The sequence below is a fragment of the Molossus molossus genome, unplaced genomic scaffold (assembly GCF_014108415.1).
Source record: "Molossus molossus isolate mMolMol1 unplaced genomic scaffold, mMolMol1.p scaffold_m16_p_2, whole genome shotgun sequence".
Classification (NCBI taxonomy): Eukaryota; Metazoa; Chordata; class Mammalia; order Chiroptera; family Molossidae; genus Molossus; species Molossus molossus.
In genome coordinates this window covers 8,467,974-8,488,896 of record NW_023425355.1, presented here as the reverse complement: position 1 = coordinate 8,488,896, position 20,923 = coordinate 8,467,974, and the positions used below count along the sequence as shown (strand labels likewise).

General features: G+C 38.1%; 1 protein-coding gene across 28 annotated transcripts in view; it reads left to right on the top strand.

Annotated features, from left to right (window-relative positions):
* The window catches only part of ATRX (ATRX chromatin remodeler), a 247,111-nt gene that overhangs the window by 18,960 nt on the left and 207,228 nt on the right, over positions 1-20,923 (top strand). For 7 of the 28 annotated variants that reach the window (XR_004960607.1, XR_004960605.1, XR_004960604.1 and 4 more), the window contains one exon: positions 12,552-12,589. The exons of 20 other annotated variants lie outside the window; for them this stretch is intronic. The gene's annotated coding sequence lies outside the window, so the exon portion shown is untranslated. Of the gene's footprint in view, positions 1-6,437; positions 6,461-12,551; positions 12,590-20,923 lie in introns of those variants that run through there. One more of the 28 variants, XR_004960606.1, reaches the window with a different exon arrangement.

Below are 20,923 nucleotides of genomic sequence, written 5' to 3'. Positions count from 1 at the left end.
CCCTTTTTATGTTTCTGAATTATTTGATAAATGTTTTATTCTATTTTGATAAACCTTTAAAGGCCTAATGTGAGCCAGGCATTGTTTTAGATTAAAGTTTCTTTTTTTTTTTTTAATCCTCATCCGAGGACATTTTTCCATTTTTTTGTACAGACAGAGTGGGAGGGAGAGGGAGGAAGAGAGAGAGAGGGAAACATCGATGTGAAAGGGACACATCGAGTGGCTGCCGCCCGCACGACCAACCAGGGCCGGGGACAAACTGCAACCGAGGTACATGCCCTTAGCGGGAACCAAACCCGGGTCTCTCCGGACCGCAGGCGGACGCTCTAACCCGCTGAGCCAAACCGGCCAGGGCGGATTAAAGTTTCTTTTTTTCTCTCTTTTTTTTTTTATCCTCACCTGAGGACATTTTTTCATATTTTGTTCAGATAGAGTGGGAGGGGGAGAGAGAAACATTGATGTGAAAGGGACACATCGAGTGGTTGCCACCCACACAACCCAATCAGGGCCAGGGACAAATTGCAACCGAGGTACATGCCCTTAGCGGGAACCGAACCTGGGTCTCTCTGGACCGCAGGCCGATGTCTAACCGCTGAGTCAAACTGGCCAGGGCGGATTAAAGTTTCTTAACTTTGCATTATATAGACATTTTGGTCCAGATAATTTTTGTTTTGGGAGGCTGTGTATATGTTGTATCCCTAGCTTCTACCCAGTAGGTAGGTACCAGTAGCACCCATCCTGCAGTTATGACAACCAAAACTGTTTAAATACTTTGTCAGATCGTCCCTGTGGGTAGTTGGGGGGTGTGGGTGGTATGGGTATGGGGGTGACACAGTTCTCCCATTCGATAACCATTACTCTAGATTATAGGGATTCACATAAAATTAATGCTGTGCTAACTGGAGGAGTACATGGCAGAAATACACTGATGGGGTTAATTACAGAGATATGAACCAAGAAATGTGGAAGAGCAGCAAAAAATTGCCTTGGAGAGTTGATGGCAAGTATTCTCTAAAAGACAGAGATGGTGATTTTGAGTGGGGTCTTAAGCATATTGGTTGAGTTGATTAGAAGGGGAATGTTCTAGGTGGTGTAAAAGGCAAGTCTAGAGACTTGGTGAAAAGGGGCCCTTAAGTGTTTTTGAGAATACCAATACATTAGGTGTGATTGGAGAGGATATTGGAGGTAGAATTGAAAAAAACGAAGGTACTTGGTGTCAGATTTGAAAAGGCTCTTTATGTGATGCTAAGATATTTATGTTTTGCGTTTTCATTATAGAAAACCAACAAATACTTTAAAAATCTTTACAGTGATATAATCAACTTTTTCTAAAGAACAATAATGATACAGTGAAATGATTAAAAAAAACCCATAAATATCGCCTGGCTGGTGTGGCCCAGTGGACTGAGCATCGTCCCATGGACAGACAGGTCCTGTTTTGCTTCTGGGTCAGGGCAAATGCCCCGGCTGTGGGCTCGATCCCCAGTAGGGGGCATGCAGGGGGCAGCCAATTTATGTATCTCTCACATTGATGTTTCTCTATCTCTTTCTCTTCCTCTCTCTCTCTAAAAAATCAATAAAAACATGTTTAAAAAACATGAATATTAAATTCAAGAAGATAACTCTAGCCTATAAAGTAGGAAAATAAGGGGGATGGAGATTTATAGGAAACTAAAACTAGATGTCAGAGATTGCTCTTACATCACTCTGTAGACTTTTTTTCATCCTATATTTGTCAAAATTCTTATATGTTATCAACACCAATAATAATTCTTGGTATTTAAATTAGGGGCGAAGTGGGCAATAATTCTTGGTATTTAAAGTAGGGGCGAAGTGGGCAAATGTACGAAGTTTCTATGTTTTTTTTCAAGCACATTATCAATGATATATTTTAAACTATTATCTGCTTTCTTGGATTGGACATGTAGTCAGAGTAACTAAAACTGGACTCAATAGTTCAGTGTCCTGAGAAAAGGAAGAATCTTGAAGAAGAGTTTAAATGCTACAGATTTTTTTTGGTAATTTTAATTTTGATATGATTTCATACTTATAGAAGAGTTATAGAAGTAGCAAAAGAACTACTCACCTTTTATCTAGAGTCATCATTGTTAATATTTTGTCCCCAATACTTTATCATTTGTGTTTTTTCTTATATTCATTTTTGTTCCTGGACCATTTGAGAATAAGTTGCAGACATCATGCTCCTTTTCCCCCTAAAAGCTTCATCTGCTTTCAAAGGACAAGGTTATTCTTTTACACAATTACAGGATAATTATCAAATAAAAAATTTAATATATAGAATACTCTTATTTAATAAAAAAATCAAATATTCCAATTACCCTAATAATGTCTTTTGATTTGGAAGTTCTGCGTTTCATTGTCTTTCCTGACCTTGACATCTTTGAAGAGTGCAGACCAATTATTTTTTTTTATTCTGAGGATATTTTTCTATTTATCATTAGATAGAGTGGGAGGGAGGGGGAGGGAGAGAGAGAGAGAGAGAGAGAGAGAGAGAGAGAGAGAAAGAAAGAGAAACATCAGTGTGATAGAGCTACGTTGACTGGTTGTCTCTTGCGCGACCTGACCAGGGCCGGGGCCAAACCACAATCAAGGTATGTGCTCTTGATTTGAATCGAACCCGAGACTCATTGGTCTGTGAGCTGATGCCCTAACCACTGACCAAATTGGCCAGGGTCCAATTTTTTGAATGTCCTTCAATTTCGGTTTGTATAATGTCTCATGATTAGATTAAGGTTATGGATTTTTGGCGGAAGTACAACAGAAGTGATGGTGAGTTCTTTGTAGTGTATCCTTTTTCTTTAAATCCTCACTTGAGGATATTTTTGCATTTATCTTCAGATAGAGTGGGAGGGAGAGATGGGGGAAGAGAGAGAGAGAAACATTGACGTGAGAGAGAGAAACATTGACGTGAGAGAGAGAGAGAGACATTGAGTGGCTGCCACCCACAAGACCCCAACCAGGGCCGGGGACAAACTGCAACTGAGGTACATGCCCTTAGCGGGAACCAAACCCGAGACACACTGGTCCGCGGGCCGACACTCTAACCGCTGAGCCAAACCGGCTAGGAGCTTTGTAGTATATCTCAACAGGAGGCACATGATGTCAGTTGGTCCCATTACAGGTGATAATTTTGATCACTTGGTTTAAGTGATATCCACCAGATTTTTCTTTTTTTGGGCTGACTTTTTAAAAATTTAATTTATTTTTGTTACAGAGGTTTCTCCTTTTCCCTCCACTGATTCCCCCTCCCCCTCCCTCCCTGCCCTGTCCCCAGCATGTTGTCCATGTCCATTGTTCATGCATACATGCGTATAAGTTCTGTGGTTTATCTCTCCCCCACCACCCCCTCTTCTGGGGATTGTCAGTCTATACCCCACTTCCACGTCTCTGGGACTACCCCATTCCTCAGACTGTTATGTTCATTATATTCCACAAATAAGTGAGATCATATGATACTTGTCTTTCTCTGTTTGGCTTGTTTCGCTTAGGATAATAATTTCCAGGTCCCTCCATGCCGTCTCAAAGGATAGGAGATCTTGCCCTAGCTGGTTTGGCTCAGTGGTTAGAGCGTCGGCCTGCGGTCGGGAGAGGCCCGGGTTTGGTTCCCGCTAAGGGCATGTACTTCGGTTGCAGTTTGTCCCCGGCCCTGGTTGGTCGTCCTGGTTGGTCGTGCGGTGGCAGCCCCTCGATGTGTCCCTTTCACATCGATGTTTCTCTCTATCTCTTCCTCTCTCTCCCTCCCACTCTATCTGTACAAAAAATGGAAAAATGTCCTCGGGTGAGGATTAAAAAAAAAAAAAAAAAGGATAAGAGATCTTTCATTTACTGGCGTTAGCATTCATTTATTACTGTAATTTTAAAAAATTGGTGATTGTCTAATTTCATTTCTTCAGCATTTATTAGTTGACATTTACAAAGATGTGTTTGAAGAAAAATTTTTAAAAGTTACATTATCATGCCCTGGCCAGTTTGGCTCAGCGCTTAGAGCGTCATCCCGTGGACCAGTGTGTCACAGGTTCGATTCTGGTCAAGGGCACGTACCTCGGTTGTGGTTTGTCCCTGGCCCTGGCCAGGTTATGTGAGAGGCAACCAGTTGATCTGGCTCTATCACATTGATGTTTCTCTCTGTGTCTCTCTCTCTCCCTTTTTCCCACTCTATGTGATAATAAGTGGAAATATTCCTTGGAGGAGGAATAAAAAAACAACATTAAAAAAAAAACAAAATTACATTATCATGGAGAAATGATGATGTAAAACAGTAATCGGTCTCAAATTTGAAATTCTGTAATAAAACAAATGAGAGTGAGAAATAATAAAATATAATAGAATATAATAAACAGTGTATGGGTAGGCCTATGGAAATGTGCTAAAGCCTGCCAATGCCAGATTTGTTCTGTTTGTTATAGTGTGTTTAACAACAATTTGTAGAGCCCTGGCTGGGTAGCTCACTTAATTGGAGTGACATGCTGTACACCAAAAGGTTTCAGGTTTGATATCCGGTCAGGGCAAATGCCTAGTTTGCTGGTTTGATCCCCAATTGGAATATGTATGGGAGACAACTGATCAATGTTTCTCTCACACGTCGATGTCTCTGTCTCTGTCTGTCTCTTTCTCTCTCTCACCCCCTCCCTCAAATCAATGAAGACATATGGGTGAGGATTAAAAAAAAAAAAGTTCGCAGAAAAACAATCTATGTGTGACAGTTTGCTGCTTTTTCCATTTTTCCTCTTTGGTTCCCCACCTATCTCTTTGCTGTAAAAATTATGGATTGTGATGGAGGTTTATAGGGGAAAGAAAAAATAGCCCAAAACTCTGACTCTTGAATGCATTTTTATTTACAATGTAGTCATGAAAAATGATGTAGATACATTAAATAAGAAAGAACTCTCTAAATTTTACTACTTTAAGACAGGATTTCTCAACAAGATCACTGTTGACATTTTGGGTCAGATAATTATTTGTTGTGGGCATACTCATGTATGCATTGTAAGATGTGTAGTAGTATCTTTTGCCCTTTACCTACTAGGTACCAGTGATAACCCCATCCCCAGTTCTGACAACCAAAATTGTCTCCAGATATTGTCACACGTATGCTGGGGACAAAGTTGCCCCCATTGAGAACTGCTGCTTTACAGCAGTGATTTGCTCCCCCTCCCCTATGATTCTTTAGATTCCTTAGACATGTGTGTATATAATGTACACATAGTTATAAGTAGTTTTGATTAAATTTGGGAATCATTTTTTTTTTCACTTAAAATGTAGTTTTTGTCTGGCCTGTGTGGGTCAGTTGTTTTAGTATCATCCCATGTACCAAGAAATCACTGGTTCAATTTCTGGTCAGGGCACATACCTGGTTGCGGGCTTGATTCCCAGTATGGGGTGTGCAGGAGACAGCTGATCAATGTTTCTCTCTCATCAGTGTTTCAGTCTCTCTCTTTCTAAAATCAATAAAAACATTTTAAAAAATGTAGTTTTCATAGTTATTTTTTTTGTTTTTATTGTGGTAAAATATATATACCATAAAATTTACCATTTTAACTTCTTTTTGAATCATAGTTTATAGCTAGTATTATTCTGTTTTAGTTTCAGGTGTACAACATAGTGGTTAGACAATCATACTTTACAAAGTGGTCCCCCTGATAGTTCAAGTACTCACCTGGCCCCATACACAATAATGACAATATCATTGACTAAATTTACTCTGCTGTAATTTACATTGCTGTGACTGTTCTGTAACTACAAATTTGTACTTAGAAAAAAAATTTTTTTTATTGATGTTAGAGAGAGGGGAAGGGAGAGGGAGAGAGGGATAGAAACATCGATGAGAGAAAACATTGATTGGCCGCCTCTTGCATGCCCCCCACTGGGGATTGGGCCCACAACCTGGGCGTTTGTCCTGACCAGGAATTGAACTGGTGACCTCTTGGTGCATGGGTCGACGCTCAACCACTGAGCCACACTGGCCAGGCCAAATTTGTACTTTTTTTTTTCTAATCCTCACATGAGGATATTTTTCCATTTTTTATCTTCAGCTAGAGAGAGAGAGAGAGAGAGAGAGAGAGAGAGAGAGAGAGAAACAGAAACAGAAACATCGATGTGAGAGAGACATATTGATTGGTTGCCTCCCACATGACCCTCACCAGGGCTAGGGACCGAACTGCAACTGAGGTACATGCCCTTGACTCAAATCAAACCCGCGACTCTTTGATCTGAGGGCTGACGCTCTAAACTGCTAAGCCAAACCATCCAGGGCCAAATTTGTATTTCTTAATCCCTTCAAATTTTTTGTGCAGCCCCCCTCCCCTCTGGCAACCATCAGTCTGTTCTCTGTATGTATGAGTCTGTTTCTGTTTTGTTTATTTCTTTAGATTTCACATATAAGCGAAATCATATGGTATTTGTATAATACCCTCTAGGTCCATCCATGCTATCACAAAAGGTAAGATTTCATTTTTTTTTTAATGGCGGAGTATTATTCCATTGTGTATATTGTACCACAGCTTTTTTTATCTACTTGATAGGCAGTCGGGTTGATTCCATATTTTGACTATTGTAAATAGTGTTGCAGTGAACATGGGGGTTGCATATATTCTTTTCATTTAGTGTTTTGGCTTTCTTCGGATATATACCCAGAAGTGGAATTGCTGGGTTATTAGGCAATTCCATTTTTAAGTTTTGAGGAACCTCCACACTGTTTTCCACAGTGGTTGCACCAATCTGCATTCCCACCAACAGTGCATGAGGGTTCCCTTTTCTCCACATCCTTGATAACACTTGTTTTTTTGTCGATTTATTTATGATAGCCATTCTGACAGGTGTGAGGTGGTTCATTTTAATCATTTTTAAGTGTAAAATTTAGTGGCATTAAGTATATTCATAGTGTGTGTGACTATCACTATAATCTATTTGCAGAACTTTTTTATCATCCCAAAGGGAAACTGGATCCATTAAACAGTAATTCTCCATTTCTTCCTTCCCCTATTCCCTGCTAACTTCTGTTCTGCTTTGTTTCTTTCATAGCTATTTTTACATCCCTTAGTTGTACTGTAATTTACTCAACTATTATTTTACTCATTAAAATTCTAATTTTGTTTTTATAATATGACAACTTCATGCTTGTAATGCTTTATATATACATATATACATATATACATATATATGTATATGTATATGTATGTATTTTTAGTTTATATTCCTAAGAAAAGGATTAGTGACTCAAAGGTTATAAATGTTTATGGTGGTTCAATCATTTACCAGTTGCTTTCCTTTTTAAAATGTGTTTTTATTGATTTTAGAGATATAGGGAGAGAGAGAGGTAGAAACATCAATGAGAGATTACATCAATTGGTCTACTCCTGCATGTTCCCCACTGTGGATCTGGCCCACATCCTGGGCATGTGCCCTGACCAGGAATCGAACCGGCGACCTCCTGGTGCATGGGTTGATGCTCAGTCCACTGAGCCACAACAGCTGGGCCAGAAGTAGTTTTTATCAGAAGTAAAAGGACCATAAATGTTCTTTTAATATGTTCATAGACATGTCTACGAATATACTGTTTATATTCTTTTGCTTTATCTTTAATAATTTGAATAGATTTTTCTAACTTTTGTTTTATTGCTGATATTATATTTAAATTTGCTATTCCTTTCTCTAAAACCTAGCTCTGAAAGTTTTAAAGTAATTATGCTTTCAGAAGTGAGATTTGAATAGTCTTGGGTGTTATTAAATTGTATGAATAGTATTTTGCCTTTTAAGAAATGGTTAGGACCATATAGCTCCATTGATTTTTAATTCCTATCTCTTATTTACTGTATTTCTGTTTTTCAAGAAAATTGCCTAAGAACAGAATTTTTCCTGTATGTGAATACTATTCATATTTAATGATATCCTTCTAAGGAAACATGGGTGTGGTTCATATTTCCTGAGTTTTGAGTAGTGTGGCCTAGTTGTGATCCAATTTTAAAAGTGAGTTCAAAACATTTCCTTTTACTCATAAGGTTGCCTCATTGAAGTTATAACAATTATTTGTGTAATGATATTTGTTGTATGTACTTTTCTAAAAATTAGGAAACATGATGGGGGGAAGAAGTTCGTCCTTACTCTTGGGCCAGATATCTGAGGATTGTTGAGTCTTCTGCTTTTGACAATATGATCAGTTAAGAAAGATAAAGAGTGGAATGATGGGCACAGTAGATTTATTATATGACATACAAAGCACTCTCAATTTTGTGGACCTTGATTTAATGGACTTCGGATTTCATGGACAAAATTTCCCTTCTGTATGTCCTATGTGAAAATTAACACCCTGTTAATTTTACAATGCTTTTAACCAAGATTTGCTTATAATTAATAGGTTATTTTCTGTTATTAATTCACTGTTATTTTAACAAATTTTAGTGAATAGGCCATATGTTGGAAAAAACACTGTAGTAATTTCACTGACATAAGTGTTACATATCTACGACTATAGTCTACATATTTAAATCCAAGAGTTACGCTCGTAAACGTTGTTTCTTGAGTGATTAGCATGTGATCACACCACATCTCGTTCCGTGGCGTGACTTTCTGCAGCAATATTTTAAAAATAATACTTTATTGATTTTTAGAGAGAGAGAAAGGAAGAGAGAAAAATATCTATGTGAGAGCCGAACATCAATTGGCTGTCTCCTCCTGCACAACCCTTACTGGGGATTGAGACTGAAACCCAGGCATGTGCTCTGATTGGGAATTGACCAGCAACCTTGCAGTGTTCAGGACGATGCTCAACCAACTGGGCTACACTGGCCAGGGCATTTGCAACAGTTTTAACCATGCTGGTTGATGTTCTGATTTGCGCTAAGCCACGCCTCAGCTGTGTGCATTTGTTGACTCTTAGTGACTGGTAAATGCAGACATTCACTAGACTTATTTAGTATAAATTTAAAATGATTGTAATACATACAGAAGACTTTTCTGTGAAATGAAACTTTTCATACATACTTAATTTTAATCACACAAATGTGTCTACATAAGTAAAAACAGGTAAACTAATAAATTTGTCAATTTTTTAACATACTCATTTGGAAAACCTTTATTATATAACAGACTTTTGGCTTTAATGGACACCCCCCCCCTTACTCGAATTAGTCTGTTATATTGAAATTTTAATCTATTTCCCATTCAGTGATGATTGCTTGCTTGATCTACTTACACTTAAATAGTTGGTGAGGGACTGAAAAAACTTTGAAACTTTGGGCAATATAAAAAATAAGTCAAGGTATTTTTGGGTCATGGGGCTCAGTGTTATTATTAGAATGAAATATTGAAAAAAACACTGGACTGAGACCATGCTTTTGTAACTTTTAGTTTTGGGTCTTAATAATTTTGTGACCATAGGCCTCGTTTTTTTCCTTTTTATCTAGTCTAGTCCTTCATTTTAAAGTGCTTTTACCTCTAAAATTCTATTCTTATGACATTATCTATCCTTATTATAGGTTATATAATAATCCTGTAATATACTTAGATAAAAGAGGAAGGCAGTAGCATTTCAGAAATACAGTTTGGGGTTGGGTCTCCATAAATGAGCTAGACTTTTCCTTTAATCCAAGGATGGTGTGAATTAAAATGGAGGAATATTGGGATCAATACCTTGCAGAGGAAAAGGGAATTGCTAATTGGTTGTTATTTCCAGAAGTGGACATGTACCTGATTTAAAATCAGATATTAGGTTCGATTGATAATATCTTTCAGAAGCAAATTTAATAGCTGGAAGGTGTCTATAACAGTCACCTAGTAAAGTTCTCTCATTTTACAAGTGGGAAAACTGAAGTTGCAGTTTTCTTAAGGTCAGAGATCTAATTAGTAATTAGGACTAGAACCAAGCTTATTTAACTTCTACCAGTTTAGGGCTCTTGATATAGCACTATGTTTTTTAATAGTCTGTTAGGATTATTTTTCTATGTATTTCATAATCAGTAACAAAGTAGAGTATTTTTCTATATAGTATGTCAGAATTCTTGTTCGAGAAAATAAAGTATATTTGTTATGTCTTACAGTGATTTTTACATTGTTCCATCACTGCCACAGTCTCAAGGAAGCAAATTAGTCACAATTCTGTTGTGACACTGGATTATTTAGAATCTTCTTGATACTTATATTCTTGTTCATATGCTTCAGAGTTGTTTCCTTACTATTTAAATTGAGATGAAGTAAGTCTTTTTTTAAAAAATATGTTTTTATTGATTTTTTAGAGAGAGAAGAAGGGAGAGAGAGAGAGAAGCATCAACGTGAGAGAGAAACACTGATTGACTGCGTCCTGCACACCCCCTACTGGGGATTGAGCCTGCAACCTGGGCGTGTGCCCTGACCTGGAATTGAACCAGACTCTCAGTTCGAGGGACGACGCTCAATCCACTGAGGCACACTGGCTGGGCTGCTTCAAATACCTTTTTTTAAAAAATCTTCACTCGAGGACATTTTTCATTTTTTGTTCAGATAGAGTGGGAGGGAGAAAGAGAGAGAGAAAAAAAAACATCGACGTGAAAGGGACACATCGAGTGGCCGCCACCCGCACGACCAACCAGGGCCGGGGACAAACTGCAACTGAGGTACGTGCCCTCGGCGGGAACCGAACCCTGGTCTCTCTGGACCGCAGGCCGACGTTCTAACTGCTGAGCCAAACTGGCCAGGGCTGCTTCAGATATCTTTTAAAGAAACAAAACATTACAGATAGAGGTGAGATCCCATGGATTTAGAAATATTTTCTATATGTATATACACATAGATAGATATTTAGTAACGTATCCTTAAACATAAACACTATTTAGAATTTTGTCAGTTTTATAAGTTTATTTAAGTGACACTATACAGAACTTATTGTTTCACAACTTGCTTTTTTTGTTCAATGTTGTTTTTGGAATTTTGAGTAAGCTTTAGATCTGCCCTGTCCAGTACAATACCCATTACCTATCTTTGGCTAATGCTCACTTGAAATGTGTCTAGTGGAGAATTGACATGTGCTTGAAGTATATTTGCACACAAAAATTTGAAGACTTGATACCAAAAATTAGGTGAAGTATCTCTCAATTCTAATTCCTTAATATTGATTACATATTGAAACGACAATTTGGATATATTGGGTTGAATGAGACAACATTCATTTCACCTGCTTTTTAAAATAATGCCTGATAGAAAATTTTAAATTATTTCTTGCTCACATTTGTGCCTTATATTTCTATTGGACAACACTGATCTAGATTGCTCACTTTTCATTCCTGTTTAGTATTTAGTTGCAAGGGTATACTGTAATTTACTCACTGGTAGACATTTAGACTTTTTTTTTTTTGTAATTTGATGCTCTTCAAAAGTGTTGTGACAAACATTCTTACAAACGTTCTTTTTTGCAATCCCTAAATAATTTGAGACATTCTTTGAAAAATTCCTCTAACACTGGAGAAACAATAGGTAAACAATAATATAGTTTGGTTCTGTTTGTATCTTAAGAAAAGCCTAATAACTAAAAATAAAAGAATATTAACTTGTCTTTTAAAATGAGAACAATTTACTGCTCATTTACTTACTTCTCTTTTCACAAACAACATTCCAGGTGTGAAACCATTACAGAGAGCAATTTGGCAATTATCTTACAATAAAAAATAAAAATTACCTCCTAAAAAAACTCTGGCATATGTGCCAAGGAAGACATGTTTAAGAATGTTTGTAAGTGCCCTGGCTGGTTTAGCTCAGTGGTTAGAGCATCGGCCTGAGGTCCAGAGAGACCCGGGTTCGGTTCCCGCTGAGGGCACGTACCTTTGTTGCAGTTTGTCCCTGGCCCTGGTTGGGTCATGAGGGTGGCAACCACTCGATGTGTCCCTTTCACATCGATGTTTCTCTCTCTCTCTCTTCCTCTCTTTCCCTCCCACTCTATCTGAACAAAAAATGGAAAATATGTCCTCGGGTGAGGATAAAAAAAAAAAAAAAGACAGAAACATCTGTTCATGTCACTAGAAAGTAACTGATGAGCATCTGCAAAGAGTTTCAATAAAATAATTAAAAATAAAAGAATATTAACTTGTCTTTTAAAATGAGAACAATTTATAGCTCATTTACTTCTCTTTTCACAAATAGAACCAAACTATATTATTTTTTACCTATTGTTTTTCCAGTGTTAGAGGAATTTTTCAAAGAACGTCTCAAATTATTTAGGGATTGTCATTTAACTTTTAGTAAGAGGTCCATTTGCAATTTGGAGTTTTCTACTATTGGGGAAAGGAAATAGTGGAAAATGGACTCATTTCCAGTCCTTTGGAATAGAATTCGGACAGTTTGAGCTCTAGTCTCAACTTGCTTTTATTTGGAATTACATGATGCGTAGTGATAGATTTGGGTTTAAATCCAGTTCTCTTGCTTTTGACCTCTGGAAAGTTATCCAGCATCCAAGTTGTCTTTTCATCCATGCAATGAAGACAATAATACCTGAATGAAAATCTTTATATGAGATGTCTAGCATAGTGTAAGCCCTTAACAGAATTTCCTCCTTTTCTGTTTTTCAGAGTGGATGCATTTAATAGCTGGAGACAGAATTGATTAGGTATGAATTTCATGAAAAGAGCTGTGAAAAGCTCTGATGTATATATTGAAAGGTTTAGAAGTTACATATAAGTTGATCCTAATTTTTCATATCTTTCCTCTCTGGTATCTGTCACCTGATGCAGTGAGTTCACCACATTCTCAAAATAAGCTAAACACTGTATTTTCTTTTTTTCGTTTTTAAAGATTTTTAGATTGATTTTCAGAGAGATTGGAAGGGAGAGGGGGAGAGAGAGAAACATCGATGTGAGAGTGAAAAATCTATTGGCCGCCTCCTGCACATCCCCCACCAGGGACCAAGCCCTTAACCCAGGCGTGTGCCCTTACCTAGAATTGAACTTGCAACACTTCAGTGCTCGGGACAATGCCCAAACAACTGTACCACTCAGCCAGATCTGGAAAGATTTGCTTTTTAAGAGTCCCTCAGAATTGAGTAGTGGTCCACAAATTAAATGATTACCCTAAAGGCTTGCAGATAAGTGTAGTTAAAGCATTGAGTATTTTGCTGTAGATATAGGAATATATGACTTGATCTTCTCTTAGAAAACCTAGATTTTGTTTTTCTCCACTTTCCTGTTTACCAAAAGAGAAATGAGGCTCTTATTTAAACTGGGTTTAAGTACTCTTTGCATTATAATGTATAGTGATATAGATTCATCCTGAGTCAAATTCTAGAGGAAAATAGGTTTTGTAATAGTGGGCAAAGTAAAATTGCATTTCTTCTTATCTGAGGGTAGTTTGTCTTTTAACTTAATTAAATCTAAATACATTCCCTTTGAGCTGAAATGTATTTCATCATGATAAAAACCTTCTAAAGGTTTATTTTTTGAAAGAAGTTACCATGCTTTTGTTAGAAAATAAAGGCAGTAATACTTGTATTTACTTTTTGTATTAGAGTGAATAGAATGTATATGGAATTTATATTTGCCTCAAATGGAACAATAAATTAAGTTTTTCAATTATTTACTGCATATTGCCCACCTGAGTTCTCTAATGGATCCTAAGATAAGTTATTTATATTCAATTTGTTCATTTTCTTTCTTGTTAGTATAGGAGTGGGTACTTTTAAGCTCCTTACATGCCTTATCTGACTGGCTAGCTTGTTTTGTTTGTTTAAATAAATGGACCTGTGTGAAATGCCATAGCTGTCTGTGGCTTTATTTTTGGTGCTTCCCTTTGTTTAAAATGCTTGTGTAACACCTTTCAGGTCTTGGTCTTTGTGAGGATCAGGTTCTAATTTCAGTTGGAAGTTTTAGGAATTGATTTAAAACTGATTTTTTTTCTTATTATGCTGTTGCATTCAAATAAGGATAGTGTGATATAAGCACAGTGGCTTAAGCATGAGCAGTAAAACTAGAGAACTCCGGTAATTTCATGTGTTCACAAAATGTTTTACTTAAAGAAATCAAAAGTATATGTAAACAATAACAAAGATAGCAGTGAACAAAGATAAATACTTTGGAAAAGTATGCTGTAGAAATTGATAGTACTTTTATGGTTATCCTTAGTTATTTAAATATTCTATCAAGGTAACTACTTTTTTATTCATTAAATTATATTATTAGTCACTGTGTCTTGAATTTCCCTAAGGGATGTAGTGTAGGATAGGCTTTGGTTATTGATAGAATTCCTGATTTTCCACTTAGTAATTGCAAGTGTAAATGCCTTTTTGAGACTTAATTTCCTGTAATAAAGTTCTCATTAGGTTTATTTTTGTTTTTTCTTAATTAAAAAAATTTTTCCATCACAGCGGGCATTCATTGTTATATCAGTTTCAGGTGTACTGATGAGGTTTAAATCAGGCCAGTGTGTATAAAATGCACATGTTAAAATTTGGTAAGGAAGCTGAAGACATGTGGACCCACTAAGAAAAATTCTACCATTTACCCTAACAGCTGCTCTTCTAGTGGTTAATACTCAGTGGCATAGTAGAAACCTGTATGGGCCTATATCACATTTGGGAGTAAAATCAAAATAATAAAAATTTAATGGACAATTAGACTTTATTTTATATGTTTACATAGTTACTACCTGGCATCTTTTGAAAGAATTGCTTATAAGTTTTTTGTTTTTTAATCCTTACCCGAGGATACTTTTTCATTTATCTTTAGATAGAGTAGAAGGGAGGGAGAGGGGTGGGGGAGATAGAGAGAGAGAGAGAAACATTGACGTAAGAGAGACACATCAATTGGTTGCCTCCTGCATGACCCTGACCAGGGCTGGGGACAAACCGCAACCCAGGTATGTGGCCTTGGCCAGGATCGAACCCGCGACTCTTTGGTTTGCGGGCCGACGCTCTAACCGCTGAGCCAAACTGGCCAGGGTGAATTGCTTATAGTTTTACTTGAATAAGAACATAAGTTAGGCCTTGGCCAGTTTGGTTCAGTGGATAGAGCGTCGGCCTGCGGTCCAGAGAGACCTGAGTTCGGTTCCCGCTAGGGGCACATACCTCGGTTGCAGTTTGTCCCCGGCCTTGGTTGGTTGTGCGGGTGGCAACCACTTGATGTGCCCCTTTCATGTCGATGTTTCTCTCTCCTTCTCTTCCTCTCTCCCTCCCACTCTATCCGAACAAAAAAATGTCCTGGGGTGAGGATAAAAAAAACACATAAGTTAGGAGATTCAATTAGTGCAAACTCAGTTGTGAGTTACTGTTTAATTTGTGGATAAAAATCAATGAAGTATATTTACAATACATTATAAATACATACAATAATTTTAAAACTATATAAATACATTCATATTTGAGTAATTTCTTCAAGGGAAGTGGATTACCTTAAAAATCTTAGGAAAATGCTTCAAACTTTTTGTTTGCATCCTTATCTGAGGCCTTTTTTTTGTGTGTGTGTGTGTGTGTTAATCCTCACCTGAGGATACTTTTCCATTAATTTTTAGATAAAGTGGAAGGGATGTAGGGGGAGAGATAGAGAGGAAGAGAAACATCAATGTGAGAGAGACATCAATTGGTTGCTTCTCGCACGACCCCAACTGGGGCTGGGGATTGAACCTGCAACCCAGATTCGTGCTCCTGATCAGGAATTGAACCTGCGACCCTTCAAACTGTGGGCCGAAGCTCTAACTGCTGAGCCAAACTGGCCAGGGCTCTTCTACTTTTCTTATTGTATTTTCCTTCTCATCCAATTATTGATTATGAATAATATACTATTTGTAAAGTTGAAGATAGCATGAGTTTTTATGACATCAAGTTTAGTGTCTTAAAACTTCTCTCTCAATTTATAAGGGAAATGTTTTCAAAGTGCATTTGGTTTTTATGGTGAGAAATTTGCTTTTAGAAATGAACACATTCTGACTTGGCCATTGTGCCCTTTTTTTACAGTGCCACTCCAACTCCTACTTCCATCATATAATCATAAAAGCCATCTTTTTACTAGCTGCTGAATGGTAGCTTTGGTGGGCATGGGGAACAGGGTCTGATGTGGGAAGCAGGAAACTTGGTCTGGGTGGTGTGCTTTGCCTAACCACTTCTCACCCATGGGTTCATTCACCTAAACTCAGAGGTGAAAACCAGCTCTACTCAGGATGCAAGGACTCCTCTATAAGCCAAGTTGCTTTACTATTAATATACTGTATTATGCTAATTAAAATAGTTTTCTTCCGATTTTATTTTTATTATTTAAAAGATTTTTTTTAATGTTTATTGTTGAATGTAGCATGTATTACAGATGTTCCTCATTTTTCCCCCATTGACCCCCTCCTCCCCACTCCCGCCGCCCTCCCGCCTTTCCCCACACTGTTGTCTGTGTCCATTGGTTATGCATATAAGTTCTTTGGTTTATTTCTTCCCATCCCCCCAACCCCTTTCCTTTTGAGGTTTGTCAGTCTAGCAATGAATTTGTACTTCTTAATCCCCTCACCTTTTTCACCCATTCCCCCAACCCTCCTCCCATCTGGCAACCAACAAAATGTTCTCTGTATCTATGAGAATGTTTCTGTTCTACCTGTTCATTTTGTTTGTAGATTCTATTGTCAATAGATATGTATTCATTACCATTTTGTTTGTTCATATATTTTATCTTTTTCTTCATAAAGACCCTTCATCATTTCATATAATAACGGTTTGGTGGTGATTAATTCCTTTAACTTTTTCTTGTCTGGGAAAGTCTTTATATGGCCATCGATTCTAAATGACAGCTTTGCAGGATAGTGTAATCTTGGTTGCAGGTTCTTGCTTTTCATCACTCTGAATATTTCTTGCCACTCCCTCTGGCCTGCCAAGTTTCTTTTGAGAAATCAGCTGACAGACTTATGGGAACTCCCTTGTAGGTAACTAGCTGCCTTTCTCTTGCTGCTTTTAAGATTCTCTCTTTGTCTTGAACCTTTTGCATTTTGATGATGATGTGTCTTGGTGTGGGTTCATCTTGTTTGGGACTCTGTGCTTCCTGGACTTGTATGTCTGTTTCCTTCACCAAGTTAGGAAAGTTTTCTGCCATTATTGTTTCAAACAGGTTTTCGATTTCTTGTTCTCGCTCTTCTCCTTCTGGCATCCCCAAGATGCAAATGTTGGCACGCTTGAAGTTGTCCCAGAGGCTCCTTACACTGTCCTCATTTTTTTGGATTCTGTTATCTTTTTGCTGTTCTGATTGGGCATCTTTTGCTTCCTTATATTCCAAATCGATGGTTTGCTTCTTGGATTTACGTACTCTACTATTGAATCTGTGTAAATTATTCTCTATTTCAGTTAATGCCTCCTTCATTTCTGACTGTGCATCCATCATTTCTGACTGGTCCTTTTTTATGCTCTTGAGGCCCTTACTAAGTTCACTGAGGTTCTCATTAAGTTCATTGAGCATCCTTATAAGCAGTATTTTGAACTCAGCATCTGTCAGGTTGCTTATCTCCATTTCGCTTAGTTCTTTTCTTGGGGTTTTGTTCTGTTCTTTCATTTGGGACCTGTTTCTTTGTCTCCTCATTTTGGCTATGTTTGTTTCTGTGTATTACTTAACGAGAGGTATGGGGCTAGCTGAGACCAGAAGCTGCTTGTTTGAAAGAATTTAGGAAAACCTGAAGCAGGATCCCAGACAGGCCAATCCTATGGTTAAGCAACTGGCAACAGCTTGGGTGGGCCTGAAAGTTGGGTGTGGCGGGGCCTCAGGGAATCACCAGGGCGGGGCCAACAGTGTGAGTCAGATTGCTGGAGTCCCAGATATGGCAGCTGTCTGCAGCCCCAGAGAAGGGCTCACCAAAGGAACAAAGGCCTCTGACAGCACATTTGTCCCGGAGAAAGCCCCCTCTCCAGCCCTCGCTCCAGTGCCAAACAGCTCAGTTCTTCCCTGTATGTCTCTGGTGCCCCTCGAACTGCCTCCCCTCCAAGCATACAGGGAGTGAGTCTGATTAAGTCCGTGCGTGGGCCCTTTAAGAAGAGCTGCCTGGGTCTCCAGCCTCCCCAGCCTCCCTGAGCCTCAGTTCCCGCTGGTTTTTCCAGCCAGAAGTTATGGGGATTCTCTTCCTTGCACTGGGACCCTGAGCAGGGCATCTGGTGTAGGACAGGGACCCCTCAGTTCTCAGGTAAGACCTTCCCAGCCGAGGTGTTCTCCTGATTTTTATCTTCCACGTGTGGGTGTGGGGACCAGCCTGTCCGCCTCTGCCCCTCCTACCAGTCTTGATGTGGCTGCTTCTTTCATTCTGTAGTTGTTGGACTTCCATTCAGCTTGATTTCAGGGGGTTTTGAGTGATGGTTGTTCTGTAGTTTAGTTGTAACTTTGATGTGGTTGTGGGAGGACGCGATACCGCGTTTACCTATGTCGCCATCTTGACTGGAAGTCTCTCTATGTTTAGCTTTTTTGAGGTATCAATGCTATACTGTTTTCCACAGTGGGTGTATCATGTGATATTTCTACCAGCAGCACACCCAAGGTTTCTGTCCATATATTCTCTCCAACACAGGTTAATTTTTTATAATAGCCTTCTAATAGGTATGAACTGGTTATCTCATTGTGTTTTTAAGTTGAATTTTTTGGGTTTTGTTTCACAAAATCATACATGTTTGAAGTATACAATTCAGGAAAACGTCATCTGCACACTACATCATGCACCCATCATCCAAACAAAGTCTCTTTACATCCCCATGTGTCCTCCCTTTGCCCACTTCCACTTGCCCTCAGCCCCTTTGCCTCTGGCTGTCACCCAACTGTTGTCTGTGTCTATGTGTTTTATATGTATATATATTTCTTTTTTGCTTAATTCTTTCATCCAGCCTTCCAATCCCCCCCCCCTCTGAGAGCTGTGAGTCCATATATTCATGCCTCTGTTTCTATTTTGTTCATTAGATTCCACATATAAGTGAGATCACAGGCATATGAGATCAACGAGACAGAATAGAGAGCACAGAAATAGTTGACCTTTATGATGGAGTAATATTTGACAGAGGAGGCAAAAATGTACAGTGAGGTAAAGACAGTTTCTTCAATAAATGGTGTTGGGAAAATTAGACAGATAACATGCAAAAAGAAAAAAGAAACTAGACCACCAAATTACACCATACACAAGAATAAACTCAAAATGGATCAGATACTTAAATGTAAGTCTCAAAAGCATAAAACTCTAGAAGAAAACATAGGCAGTAAAATCTCACACATCTCGTGGCAGTATTTTTGCTGATATATCTCCTCGGTCAAAGGCAACAAAGGAAAACATGAAAAATGGGACTACATCAAACAAAAGCTTTTGCATAGCAAAAGAAATCATCAACAAACTGTAAAGGGAACCCAGTGAATGGGAGAACATATTCACCAATGATACATGTGATAAGGGGTTAATTTCCACAATAAATAATGAACTTATACAACTCAACACCAAGAAGACAAACAATCCAACTAGAAAATGGGCAAAGAGCCTGAATGGACACTTTTCAAAGGAGGACATACAGGTGTCCAATAGACATGAAAAAATGCTCAATGTCACTAATTATCAGAGAGTTGCAAATTAAAACCACAATGAGATATCATCTCATGACTCTCAGAGTGGCTATCATGGATAAATCAACAACCAGTGCTGAAGAGGTTGTGGACAAAGGGAACCCTCATGCACTGTTGGTGGGAAAGCAGATTGGTACAGCCACTGTAGAAAACAGTATAGGGTTTCCTAAAAAAATTAAAAAAATGGAACTGCCTTTTGACCCAGCAATCCCACTTCTCAGAATATATCTGAAGAAAACTGAAAGACTAATTCGAAAGAATATATACACTCCTATGTTCATTGCAGTGTCGTTTACAATAGCCAAGATTTGGAAGCAACCCAAGTGTCCATCTGTAGATGAGTGGATAAAATAGCTGTGGTACATTTACACAATGGAATACTACTCAGCTATAAAGAAGAAGGAAATCTTACCTTGTGTGACAGCATGGATACACCTGGAGTTTATTATTATATTAAGTGAAATAAGCCACTCATTGTGATTTTTATTTTTATTTCTCTAATGACTGGTGATGTAGAGCATCTTTTTGTGTGCTTATTGGATATTTGTATGTCTTTTTCGGAAAAAATATCTATTAAGTCCTTTGAACATTTTTTAATTTGGTTGTTTCTATATTGTTGAGGTTTGTAGGATTTCTTTATATATCCTGGATATCAATACCATTTCAGATGCATGATTTGTAAATATTTTCTTAAATTCTGTGGGTTATCTTTTCATTCTCTTGATTGTGTCCTTTTTTTAATATTGTGGCTTCCTGCTTTCTATTTTGATTTATCTTTATTTTTGAATGTATAGATGTACTCCCCCCCCCATTTACACTCTTGATAGTGTCTTTTGATGCACAAAAGTTTTTCATTTTGATGAAATCCTGTTTATCAATTTTTTTGTTGGCTGTGGTTTTGATGTTATAGTCAAGAAGATTTCCCCATTTTCTTTTTTTTTAAATCCTCATTGGAGGACTTTTTTCCATTTTTTGTTCAGATAGAGCGGGAGGGAGAGAGAGGAAGAGAGAGAGAGAGAAACATCGATGTGAAGGGACACTTCGAGGGGCTGCCACCTGCACAACCAACCAGGGCTGGGGACAAACTGTAACCGAGGTACATGCCCTTAGCGGGAACCGAACCTGGGTCTCTCTGTACCGCAGGCCGACGCTCCAACTGCTGAGCCAAACTGGCCAGGGCTCCCCATTTTCTTCTAAGAGTTTAATAGTTTTCGTCTCTATATTACTGAGGCTTTACAGAATTCCTAAGGACTTGGATGCATATTTTTGTATGTGGTGTTAGGCGAGGACCCAAATTCATTCTTTTGCATTTTATTTAATTCTCTCCTGAGGATACATTTTTATTGATTTTTAGAGAGATGAAGAGAGGGAGAGAGTGTGAAACATTGATGTGAGAGAGAAGC